Source organism: Myxocyprinus asiaticus, chromosome 7 (genome assembly GCF_019703515.2).
Source record: "Myxocyprinus asiaticus isolate MX2 ecotype Aquarium Trade chromosome 7, UBuf_Myxa_2, whole genome shotgun sequence".
NCBI classification, from domain to species: Eukaryota; Metazoa; Chordata; class Actinopteri; order Cypriniformes; family Catostomidae; genus Myxocyprinus; species Myxocyprinus asiaticus.
In genome coordinates this window covers 21513576-21526180 of record NC_059350.1, presented here as the reverse complement: position 1 = coordinate 21526180, position 12605 = coordinate 21513576, and the positions used below count along the sequence as shown (strand labels likewise).

Sequence of the window (12605 nt, the reverse complement as noted above, 5' to 3'; positions counted from 1 at the left end):
CTAAAAGGGTCATGATGAGGGTCTCATCTATAGTTTGTATGCCAATGGTTTGGCTTTCCATTCAGCACACAACTGAATGAAACAGGTTGCATGACTATGATAAATGATTACTGCAAGAATTAAATTAAAATACAGGTGTGACTAGGGACTTCAACATTTCAATAGTGCACAAATAAAAACTACATATTCGTCTCTCGATTGCTTTTGCTCACGTTGAGATGACCCTCAAGATGATGCTGAGATCTGTATGTTAATTTTTTATTTAATATCACTGAGAAGATTTGCTCACAAACTTAGTAGAACCAAACAGCACAAGCAGCCTAAAGAATGGACATGGAGTGGTTGTATAACACTTTTTCTTGAGCAGAATATCGCACTAGAGATCGCTAAGTTTGTTCAAAGGGGAAAGCGAGAGATAGAAAAAGCGCACTCCAATGCATGGTTGCCAGATTGCACAAAATAAGAATAACATTAGGCAGAATATTTCCAATTTGCACAAGTATAAATCTCTAATTGGGGGTTTGCATATCTTATCTGGCAACCCTGAGTATGTTAAATGCTTGTGGAGGTGCGTTAGGTCCCAATGCAAGAGAACTAAAATATCCAATGACAAACACTTTTAGGATAAACAAGCCGCGGGCCAGATTAAACCATGTGGAGGGCCGTAAATAGCCCATCTGCATGATTTTATACAAACACTACTGCCACACGATTGGCTGATTAGATAATCGCATGAATATGTAGATGTACCTAATAAAGTGGCTGGCAGGTGAGTGTATATATATATATATATATATATATATATCAGCCACAACTTTAAAACCACCTGCCAAATATTGTGTAGGTCCCCCTTGTGCCGCCAAAACAGCTCTGACCCATCGAGACATGGACTCCACAAGACTTCTGAAGGTGTCCAGTGGTATCAGGCACCAAGGCGTTAGCAGCAGATCCATTAAGACCTGTAAGTTGCAGGGTGGGGCCTCCATGGATCAGATTTGTTGGTCCAGCACTCTGACCGGTCTGTGATTACGCAGCCCCATACGCAGCAAGCTGCGATGCACTGTGTGTTCTGACACCTTTCTATCATGGCCAGCATTAAGTTTTTCTGCAATTTGTGCTACAGTAGCTCTTCTGTGGGATCGGACCAGACGGGCTAGCCTTCACTCCCCACGCACATCAGTGAGCCTTGGGCGACCATGACCCTGTCGCCGGTTCACCGGTTGTCCTTCCTTGCACAACTTTTGGTAGGTACTAGTAAAGGTGACTTAGGTGACTTAGTAAAGTTGCATTACTATTATATACAGAAACTCTCCATGATTATCTTTCAGTGCTAGTGATTAAGTAAAAGGTGAATGTCTTTGGGTGTAGACTGGCTGCAAGGTAAATACACATTCCATGTTTTGTGCCCCAGCTTTCTTTTTTGTCTTTGAATTGTTTGTTAACTCAGATGTGTGCTGAAATGCTGTTTAAAAAGGGCATCAAAAGAACTGTATAATTTAAAACTGTCAATGCCATTTCTTTTCTTGTATTGTATTTCATCCATAGAACAAATTGCACTGTAAGTATTAAAGTTGAAATTCCCAGATGTGTTTTGACTCCAGTTTAATTGTACAGTTTCTTTAAACTTTGACTGTTAGAACTCAATTTTGGGCTGTATTCATTCTTGCATATCTTATATCAAGCTACCAATTCCCACTACTTAGTAGGTCCTCATGGTGGCGCAGTTACTCAACTGAATCTGGGTGGCGGATGACAAGTCTCAGTTGCCTCCGCTTCTGAGACACTCAATCTGCGCATCTTATCACGTGGCTCATTGTGCATGAAACTGCAGAGACTCACAGCATTTGGAGGTTCATGCTACCCTCTACGATCCACGCACAACTTACCACGTGCCCCACTGAGAGCGAGAGCCACTAATCGCGACCACGAGGAGGTTACCCAATGTGACTCTACCCTCCCTAGCATCCGGGCCAATCTGGTTACTTAGGAGACCTGGCTGGAGTCACTCAGCACACCCTGGGGACTCCAGGGGTGGTAGTCAGCATCAGTACTCGCTGAGCTACCCAGGCCCCGTAATTGTAGTGCTGTTTACTAGGTTAGTATGTTTGATGTTTTTATGCATTTCATGCATGTTGCCACTGAACCTTATGACAGTGTTTTGTGTTGCAGAAAAAGAAAATACACCTCAAACAGTCACAAAGGAAACATTCCTCTTTGTTTTGGAGTTATTTTCAAATGTGGAGGTAATGTCGCTGCATTTTGTCTTTTTTGTTTTGTGCAGACAGCACATTTTCAGTAATTTACTATCTATATTTTCTTCTATTGTAATTTTACAAATATTTAGCAAATATTTTACTTGCTATTTGTATTGATAATTAAAGGGATAGTTTAATAAAAAATGAAAATTCTCTCATCATTTACTCACCCTCATGCCATCCCAGATGTGTATGACTTTATTTCTTTTGCAGAACACAAACGAAGATTTTTAGAAGAATATCTCAGCTCTGTAGGTCCATACAATGCAAGTGATGGTGGCCAGAACTTTGAAGCTCCAAAAGCATACAAAGGCAGCAAAAAAGTAATACATACGACTACAGTGGATTAATCCATGTCTTCAGATGTGATATGACAGGTGTGGATGATAAAAAGGTTAATATTTAAGTTTTTACCATAATCTGAAAGTGAGAGATTTACAGTAAAAAGGGACTTAAATGTTGATCTGTTTCTTACCCACACCTATCACATCACTACGGAAAACATATATTAAACCACTGGAGTCATAAGGATTACTTTTATGTGGTCTTTATGTGATTTTTTTTATTTTTTAGCTTCAAAGTTTTGGGCACCATTCACTTGCATTGTAAGTAGAAACAGAGCTGCAAATATTCTTCTAAAATTCTTAATTTGTGTTCTACAGAAGAAAGAAAGTCATACACATCTGAGATGACATGAGGGTGAGTAAATGATGAGAGAATTTTCATTTTTGGGTAAACTATCCCTTTAAGGGATATTGTAACAGAATGTTGAAAGAATAAAGAACACTAATGAGCTTAAGTTATGAATATCTGCATAAATCAGTTTCATTTTGCATTTGTTAACAAACCAGTCAATGCCACAACCATTTAAAATCACACAAATAAAAGCACAAATAATTGGATTATCTTAATACACAATACATTATACTCAGTTGTCCTGAAGATTGTGGCACACGTCAGTCTAATATATTTCTTTCTTTTTAAATACTCAGTCTGTGCAGAGCTTGTTTAGTCTGAACTGTGTCAGGAACAGCTGCTGTGGGAAGGCTGAATCATGGCAGTGATTACCCAGTTGTGTAAAATCAAATGTCTTTGCTCATTAAGACCACAACATCAGCATGGTCATATAGGCTACTGAAGAATGAAGGATGTCAGAGCCTTGTCTAATCACAGGGCCATCTGCCGTTTATGAAATCACACACACACAGCTATGAGTTCATGTATTTTCGCAGATTGAAATCCTCAGTGCTGCAAAGACTGCATTATGCTATCAATGGAGACTTCAACTGGAGTTGCATCTGCTTTAACTATGCTTGCAAGGATGATTTATAATTATTATATTTTGTAGTGTATACTCTTAAGAAAAATGGAACTAAATAGTATCAAATAAGGGTTATTCTGCTTTTAACAATAGCAGAACCCTTTTTAAAGGTTCCATTAAGAACCTTCCTTTGAAAGTGCTGTATAGAACCTCAGTAGTGTTATAAAGAACCTTTTTGATGCTGTATATTTATGCTCCTATAAAACATTATAGCTTCAATTATGGTTTTATATTAAATATAAACAAACAAACAAATACATAAATAAAAGTCAGGCATGTGTCAATTAAGTACTTTTACTTTCTATTTAAATGAAAATTTGTAGAAAAAAATAATGCCTTTACAGCAATTGTTAGCTGAATACATTAATAAATGATTGTGATTAAATAAATGATTGTGATTAAATAATTACAAATACATAAATCACTCATTAATAAAATATTATATATATATATATACACACACCAATCAGCCACAACATTAAAACCACCTGCCTAATATTGTGTAGGTCCCCCTAATATTGGTGCTGCCAAAAGAGCACCAACCTGCATCTCAGAATAGCATTCTGAGATAATATTCTTCTCACCACAATTGAACAGAGTGGTTATCTGAGTTACCGTAGACTTTGTCAGTTCGAACCATTCTGGCCAATCTCTGTTGACCTCTCTCATCAACAAGACGTTTCCATCCACAGAACTGCTCATTGGATGTTTTTTGTTTTTGGCACCATTCGGAGTAAATTCTAAAGACTGTTGTGCGTGAAAATCCCAGGAGATCAGCAGTTACAGAAATACTCAAACCAGCCCATCTGGCACCAACTATCATGCCACGCTCCAAATCACTGAGATCAGTGTCAGTCTTTCAGTATATGTGGACAATATATGTGAGCCCTTCACAATGTGAAAAAGAAAAAGTGAAATAAAGTGTGATAGGTTTTTATTTTATTTATTTATTTTGTGACTGGTCAAAATGTTTATGCATAAACCCAAGTAAATAATTGAAACATTCACAAATTCAGTCTTTATCACTCACGTGCTTAGTGGAGAAGTGGAGAAGTATCCTCACCGAGCACAGCTGGAAGACATAGTGTAGCTGCGTTTTAATTGTAGACCTATGATACAAAGAAATTACATTATATTAAATAGTCATAGTTACCGCCGGTGGGATGGATACATGAAATCCAAAATTACCTCCTTTTTCAGAACATAATGTCAGTATTTGAAACAAAATGACAGCTCACCTCTTCAGTTGGTCACACTTGCATGTTCTGGTAGAGATCTATAAAATAAAAAAAGACAATCTTATGGCTAGGAAACCACCAGTTACAGAAAGTTTTACATTGTAAAGGTTAAAATGTAAAGTGCTTACTATGGACTTGCTCAACATTTAGCAAAAACGTAACCATGTGCTGTGCTGTCTTTATCAAGCTGTGACAAAACTGTCTGTTGGTTATTATAAGCACTAAATTTGGTCCATCAGTGTCATGCCCTACAGGGAGAGAAAAACAGATGTCATGAGCTCTTGGTTCTATCTTCATGAATTCTCATCAGGATTATTAAATATATCTGCAAAAAATAACTGGATGCAGGTTTTATTTGGACTATGTGGCTACATTTCTAAATCTAAAGGTTAAGAAGCTCTGAGTAAAATAACTTATAATTATTGAATGTGCAGAGGATGTTGCAACGAGAAAAATAATTTTGTGCAATTAGTCATGTTAATGCTTAAAATAGTAACAGCTTGTGGAAAGTTCCACCATACAGTTTACTTTATATTCGTCTTGAATTTTTATGACGTGAATGAGCTGAGAAAATATGATCTCCCCAACATGAACAGTTACAGCCATAGCGGTAACAAATGTTAAAAATCATTACTTCAAATTTTGCCAACCTCTTGCTCCCAAACAACACATTTACGGTAAACTGTAATCATTAAATTTGATGGTTTCACTTTCAAAAACATCGAGTGAAGCGAAAGAAAAATAAGCAAATGTTCACTCAGATTTGTTATATCTGATATCATTCCTGCTAAAACTACTAATGGTTAAATATTAACAAATATACACGGGCGGCGAAATTACCCATTATGCTTAGTGCGCACTCCCAACGCGGATGCTACAGACTTCCAGTTCACAACTTATTCACATTGCCAAGCATTGAAAAATCACTAGCTCTCATGCTTTCTGCACCTGCCCTGTGTGTGTGTGTGTGTGTGTGTGTGTGTAAAAGAGAGACACACAGACATTCAGCGCGCAGAGAGAGAATTCACATTTATGATGTGTTAGATTTCACCGGATTTCTTGTTGCACACACAATGTATGATGATGATGATGATGATGATGATAGAAAGCACTTCAATATAAAAATCTGGGAATCTGAATCCAACTGGATGCTTTTAAGGTCAAAAAAGAGGACTTGTACATGAAAAGAGGATGTATGGTCTCCCTAGGTTACATTTAAAAATCAGCACATTTGAGGGACGTATCATATGGAATTATCCGTCAGTGTTTTTAAAAATAGGCAAATGACGGAGAATTATGTTAATGCAACCTCTGCTTATTGCATCTGGTGCGACTCAAAGTTTCAGGCACTGACAGATTTTGGGTGGGTTTATTGTTGTAACATTCATTTTTCAGTAATTTTTAAGCCAACTGTAGTTGTTATAACATCATCTAACAGCACATATTCCTCAAGAGCCTCCGATGATCGGCATCACCAGTAAAGTTTGTCTAGCTCTAGCCTACAATAACAACAACTAAGCATAGTTATATGCCATGTTTACCTGAGGAGAGTTTTGACAGTATGTGAAATTGGTTGGTTGAGCTTCCAGGACTCCAGTGCTGCGAGTGAACCACTGACACGGTGGCTTTGAAAGAATTTATTGACAGTTACATTCAAAACCACACACACATACAGTGATCCACAAATGCATGCAACAGATCCACACACAGCCATCCACAAATGCACGTAACAGATTGTAAGGAGGAGGTGAGAAGCAGCTTTCCTGGTTCAGGTAAGGATTTATTTTCTCTCTCTGCAGCACAAATTACAGTCTCACAGTCTTGGCGTTATGCACTAAGTTAACCTACAATCACACACCATTCAACAAAATAAACTCTCATCATTTGTAATAAAAACTCTTTGCTTCTTGTTCGGGTCTGTCGTGCCCAGGCTCTCTCTCCCTTCTATTTGCGGTGTGTCTCTATTTATGCTGCTCTCCCCGTGATCACTGAAATTAGAGACAGGTGTTAGACATAATTTAGCTCAGGTGTAAGCGCCCTTACCGCTTTCTCTCTCTCCGGAGAGATGCTTGACCACGCCCCCGCTGCCACACAGATCCACACACAGCCATCCACTAATGTACGTAACAGATCCACACAGAGCCACCCACAAATGCACGCAACAGATCCACACACATCCATCCACAAATGCATGTAACAGATCCACACACAGCGATCTACAAATGCACGCAACAGATTCACACAGCCATCCACAAATGCACGCAACAGATCCACACACAGCCATCCACAAATGCACGTAACAGATCCACACACAGCCATCCACAAATGCACGTAACAGATCCACACACAGCCATCCACAAATGCACGTAACAGATCCACACACAGCCATCCAAAAATACACGCAACAGATCCACACACAGTGATCCACAAATGCACATAACAGATCCACACATAGCCATCCACAAATGCACGTAACAGATCCACACACAGCCATCCAAAAATGCACGCAACAGATCCACACACAGTGATCCACAAATGCACGCAACACATCCACACACACAGTGATCCACAAATGCACGCAACAGATCCACACACACAATGATCCACAAATGCACGCAACAGATCCACACACATCCATCCACAAATGCATGTAACAGATCCACACACAGCCATCCACAAATGCACGTAACAGATCCACACACTACCATCCACAAATGCATGTAACAGATCCACACACAGCCATCCACAAATGCATGCAACAGATCCATACACAGTGATCCACAAATGCACACAACAGATCCACACACAGCCATCCACAAATGCATGCAACAAATCCACACACACAGCGATCCACAAATGCACGCAACAGATCCACACACACAGCGATCCACAAATGCACGCAACAGATTCACACACATCCATCACAAATGCATGTAACAGATCCACACACAGCGATCCACAAATGCACGCAACAGATCCACACACAGCCATCCATAAATGCACGCAACAGATCCACACACATCCATCCACAAATGCATGTAATAGATCCACACACAGCGATCCACAAATGCACGCAACAGATCCACAAACAGCCATCCACAAATGCACGCAACAGATCCAAACATAGCGATCCACAAATGCATGTAACAGATCCACACACAGCCATCCACAAATGTACGTAACAGATCAACACACAGCCATCCACAAATGCATGCAACAGATCCACACACAGTGATCCACAAATGCACGCAACAGATCCACACACACAGCGATCCACAAATGCACGCAACAGATCCACACACATCCATCCACAAATGCATGTAACAGATCCACACACAGCGATCCACAAATGCACGCAACAGATCCACACACAGCCATCCATAAATGCACGCAATAGATCCACACACATCCATCCACAAATGCATGTAATAGATCCACACACAGCGATCCACAAATGCACGCAACAGATCCACAAACAGCCATCCACAAATGCACGCAACAGATCCAAACATAGAGATCCACAAATGCACGTAACAGATCCACACACAGCCATCCACAAATGCACGTAACAGATCCACACACAGCCATCCACAAATGCACGTAACAGATCCACACACAGCCATCCAAAAATGCACGCAACAGATCCACACACAGCGATCTACAAATGCACGCAACAGATTCACACAGCCATCCACAAATGCATGCAACAGATCCACACACAGCAATCCACAAATGCACGTAACAGATCCACACACAGCCATCCACAAATGCACGTAACAGATCCACACACAGCCATCCACAAATGCACGTAACAGATCCACACACAGCCATCCAAAAATGCACGCAACAGATCCACACACAGTGATCCACAAATGCACGTAACAGATCCACTCACAGCCACCCACAAATGCACGTAACAGATCCACACACAGCCATCCTCAAATGCATGTAACAGATCCACACACAGCCATCCAAAAATGCACGCAACAGATCCACACACAGTGATCCACAAATGCACGCAACACATCCACACACACAGTGATCCACAAATGCACGCAACAGATCCACACACACAATGATCCACAAATGCACGCAACAGATCCACACACATCCATCCACAAATGCATGTAACAGATCCACACACACAGTGATCCACAAATGCACGCAACAGATCCACACACACAATGATCCACAAATGCACGCAACAGATCCACACACATCCATCCACAAATGCATGTAACAGATCCACACACAGCCATCCACAAATGCACGCAACAGATCCACACACAGCCATCCACAAATGCATGCAACAGATCCACACACAGCCATCCACAAATGCATGCAACAGATCCACACACATCCATCCACAAATGCATGTAAAAGATCCACACACAGCGATCCACAAATGCACGTAACAGATCCACACACTGCCATCCACAAATGCATGTAACAGATCCACACACAGCCATCCACAAATGCATGCAACAGATCCACACACAGTGATCCACAAATGAACACAACAGATCCACACACAGCCATCCACAAATGCATGCAACAGATCCACATACAGTGATCCACAAATGCACGCAACAGATCCACACACACAGCGATCCACAAATGCACGCAACAGATCCACACACATCCATCCACAAATGCATGTAAAAGATCCACACACAGCGATCCACAAATGCACGTAACAGATCCACACACTGCCATCCACAAATGCATGTAACAGATCCACACACAGCCATCCACAAATGCATGCAACAGATCCACACACAGTGATCCACAAATGCACACAACAGATCCACACACAGCCATCCACAAATGCATGCAACAGATCCATATACAGTGATCCACAAATGCACGCAACAGATCCACACACACAGCGATCCACAAATGCACGCAACAGATCCACACACATCCATCCACAAATGCACATAACAGATCCACACACACACAACAATACACAAATGCATGCAACAGATCCACACACAGCCATCCACAAATGCATGTAACAGATCCACACACACACAACAATACACAAATGCATGCAACAGATCCACTCACAATAGCTACTGTCACCAGTATTGCCATGGCAATACTACTTTTCTCCATTCGTACAGCTTCATTAACATTTTTAGCTCTAGTTAATAGGCACTACGCTTCTCTCTTCCACACACAGCCATCCTCAAATGCACGCAACAGATCCACACACAGCCATCCACAAATGCATGCAACAGATCCACACACATCCATCCACAAATGCATGTAAAAGATCCACATACAGCGATCCACAAATGCACGTAACAGATCCACACACTGCCATCCACAAATGCATGTAACAGATCCACACACAGCCATCCACAAATGCATGCAACAGATCCACACACAGTGATCCACAAATGCACACAACAGATCCACACACAGCCATCCACAAATGCATGCAACAGATCCACATACAGTGATCCACAAATGCACGCAACAGATCCACACACACAGCGATCCACAAATGCACGCAACAGATCCACACACATCCATCCACAAATGCACGTAACAGATCCACACACAGCCATCCACAAATGCACGTAACAGATCCACACACAGCCATCCACAAATACACGCAACAGATACACACACACAGCGATCTACAAATGCACGCAACAGATCCACACACAGCCATCCACAAATACATGCAACAGATCCACATACAGTGATCCACAAATGCACGCAACAGATCCACACACACAGCGATCCACAAATGCACACAACAGATCCACACACATCCATCCACAAATGCACGTAACAGATCCACACACAGCCATCCACAAATGCACGTAACAGATCCACACACAGCCATCCACAAATACACACAACAGACACACACACACAGCGATCCACAAATGCACGCAACAGATCCACACAGCAATCCACAAATGCACATAACAGATCCACACACAGCCATCCACAAATGTACATAACAGATCCACACACACACAACAATACACAAATGCATGCAACAGATCCACTCACAATAGCTACTGTCACCAGTAGCACCAGTGTCCACAAATGCACGTAAAAGATCCACACACAGCCATCCACAAATGCATGCAACAGATCCACACACAGCGATCCACAAATGCACGCAACAGATACACACACACAGCGATCCACAAATGCACATAACAGATCCACACACAGCCATCCACAAATGTACATAACAGATCCACACACACACAACAATACACAAATGCATGCAACAGATCCACTCACAATAGCTACTGTCACCAGTATTGCCATGGCAATACTACTTTTCTCCATTCGTACAGCTTCATTAACATTTTTAGCTCTAGTTAATAGGCACTACGCTTCTCTCTCTTTCTCTCATGCAGCATTCCACAGCTCATTTGACGCTTGTCATGTTTAGTGTGAGTGCACAGTAAGCAAAGGAAGTGCTCGTTGCGTATTTTCTGAACGTAAAAATTTAATATAAGCCTGTTAATTCTTCCTTTTTATAATCTTTTTATAATCAACGAAGCTGTCAGTGCAAGCGCGCGTCACTGAAGAGATCTAGTTTTGTCTCAAATCGTGCTGCTCGCTCATGATACAGCGCCTTTGACAGGAAAGGCAGAAATAGTAAAAATGCTTTTTGTGTAATGCTAACAGAATTTCTCAGCTGCAGGGTGAAGAGAAGCTATCATCCTGATAAACACTTGTAACATCTCTCATCTCCATCTCTCTAGAGTTTTGCCTGATGAATAAAGGTAATTTCTCTGTCAGTTTTAAATATAAAAGTAGGCCATATGTAGCATTAATAATATACATATTAATAATATAAATACTGTAATATTAATAGTGTACATACATAATATTCAAAATATAATTGTATTATCTTTTTTATATACATATTATTATTCAGTAAACATCATAACTTATTTAGCAGTAAGGTGGATAGTTGTCTACAATCAGTTGAAACAAAATGCTACTTTTCTGAGAGGTAACATTCAGAAACTTCAAGTGCTGTGTCACGTGAACAAGTATTTTAGAAATGCATTGTAGTAAATAGTTGCATGAATGTTAGTACACATACTGAAGAAACTATAAAAATGCCTTGCTCAAAGTCATCATTATTTAATGCTTTGTTGTTGTTTTTTCAAAAAATCTAGACTAATAAGGACTGTCTGTGCCCATAACATGTATATGTAAAGTAACATATTTAACACATTTATATACAGAATATGTGCAGTGATAATATGCTTCTGTAAATAAACACATAATTGAAAGAACAAAAATGCTTTTACCAGGTAGTCCACTGCATTAGCACTACATACGCCATGGCATTAAAATTCGGCAATGCTTTGACACAAGTGACAGCACCCCTGCCACGCACACACGCGCACGCGCACGCACACGCACACGCACACGCACATACCCCGTTCCACAAATGCACGCAACAGATCCACATGTGCTAAATTCACAAATACATGCAACAGAATGCACAAGTATTCTGTTTTTTATGGTCACAACACAATCCACAAATGCTCAAAATAATTGCCAAGCCTTTTTCTACTGGTGTTGTGCCTCGAGGATGTGAACATGTGTCCGTGAATGTGCTTTTGCATTTGTGAATCCTTTTGAAACTGCTGTTCCACAGACTTAATTCACAAATGTACACGCCTGGATTCAACACTGAATAAGCTGATCTCCAATGTATGAGGATCGTCCTCTATATTTATTTGACGCAAAGTGATGACGTATGATAAAGGTCTATCCACCTTATTTTGCAACAAG

The 12605-nt window shown here is 40.5% G+C and overlaps 1 long non-coding RNA gene across 4 annotated transcripts in view; it reads right to left on the bottom strand.

The window, feature by feature from the left end:
- The window catches only part of LOC127444017 (uncharacterized), a 41054-nt gene that overhangs the window by 19268 nt on the left and 9181 nt on the right, over positions 1 to 12605 (bottom strand). For 3 of the 4 annotated variants that reach the window (XR_007897742.1, XR_007897744.1, XR_007897745.1), the window contains exons 2-4: positions 4943 to 5062; positions 4815 to 4852; positions 4607 to 4685 (exon numbers count right to left, since the gene is read on the bottom strand). This is a non-coding gene — a long non-coding RNA (uncharacterized LOC127444017). Of the gene's footprint in view, positions 1 to 4606; positions 4686 to 4814; positions 4853 to 4942; positions 5063 to 12115; positions 12210 to 12605 lie in introns of those variants that run through there. The other variant, XR_007897743.1, reaches the window with a different exon arrangement.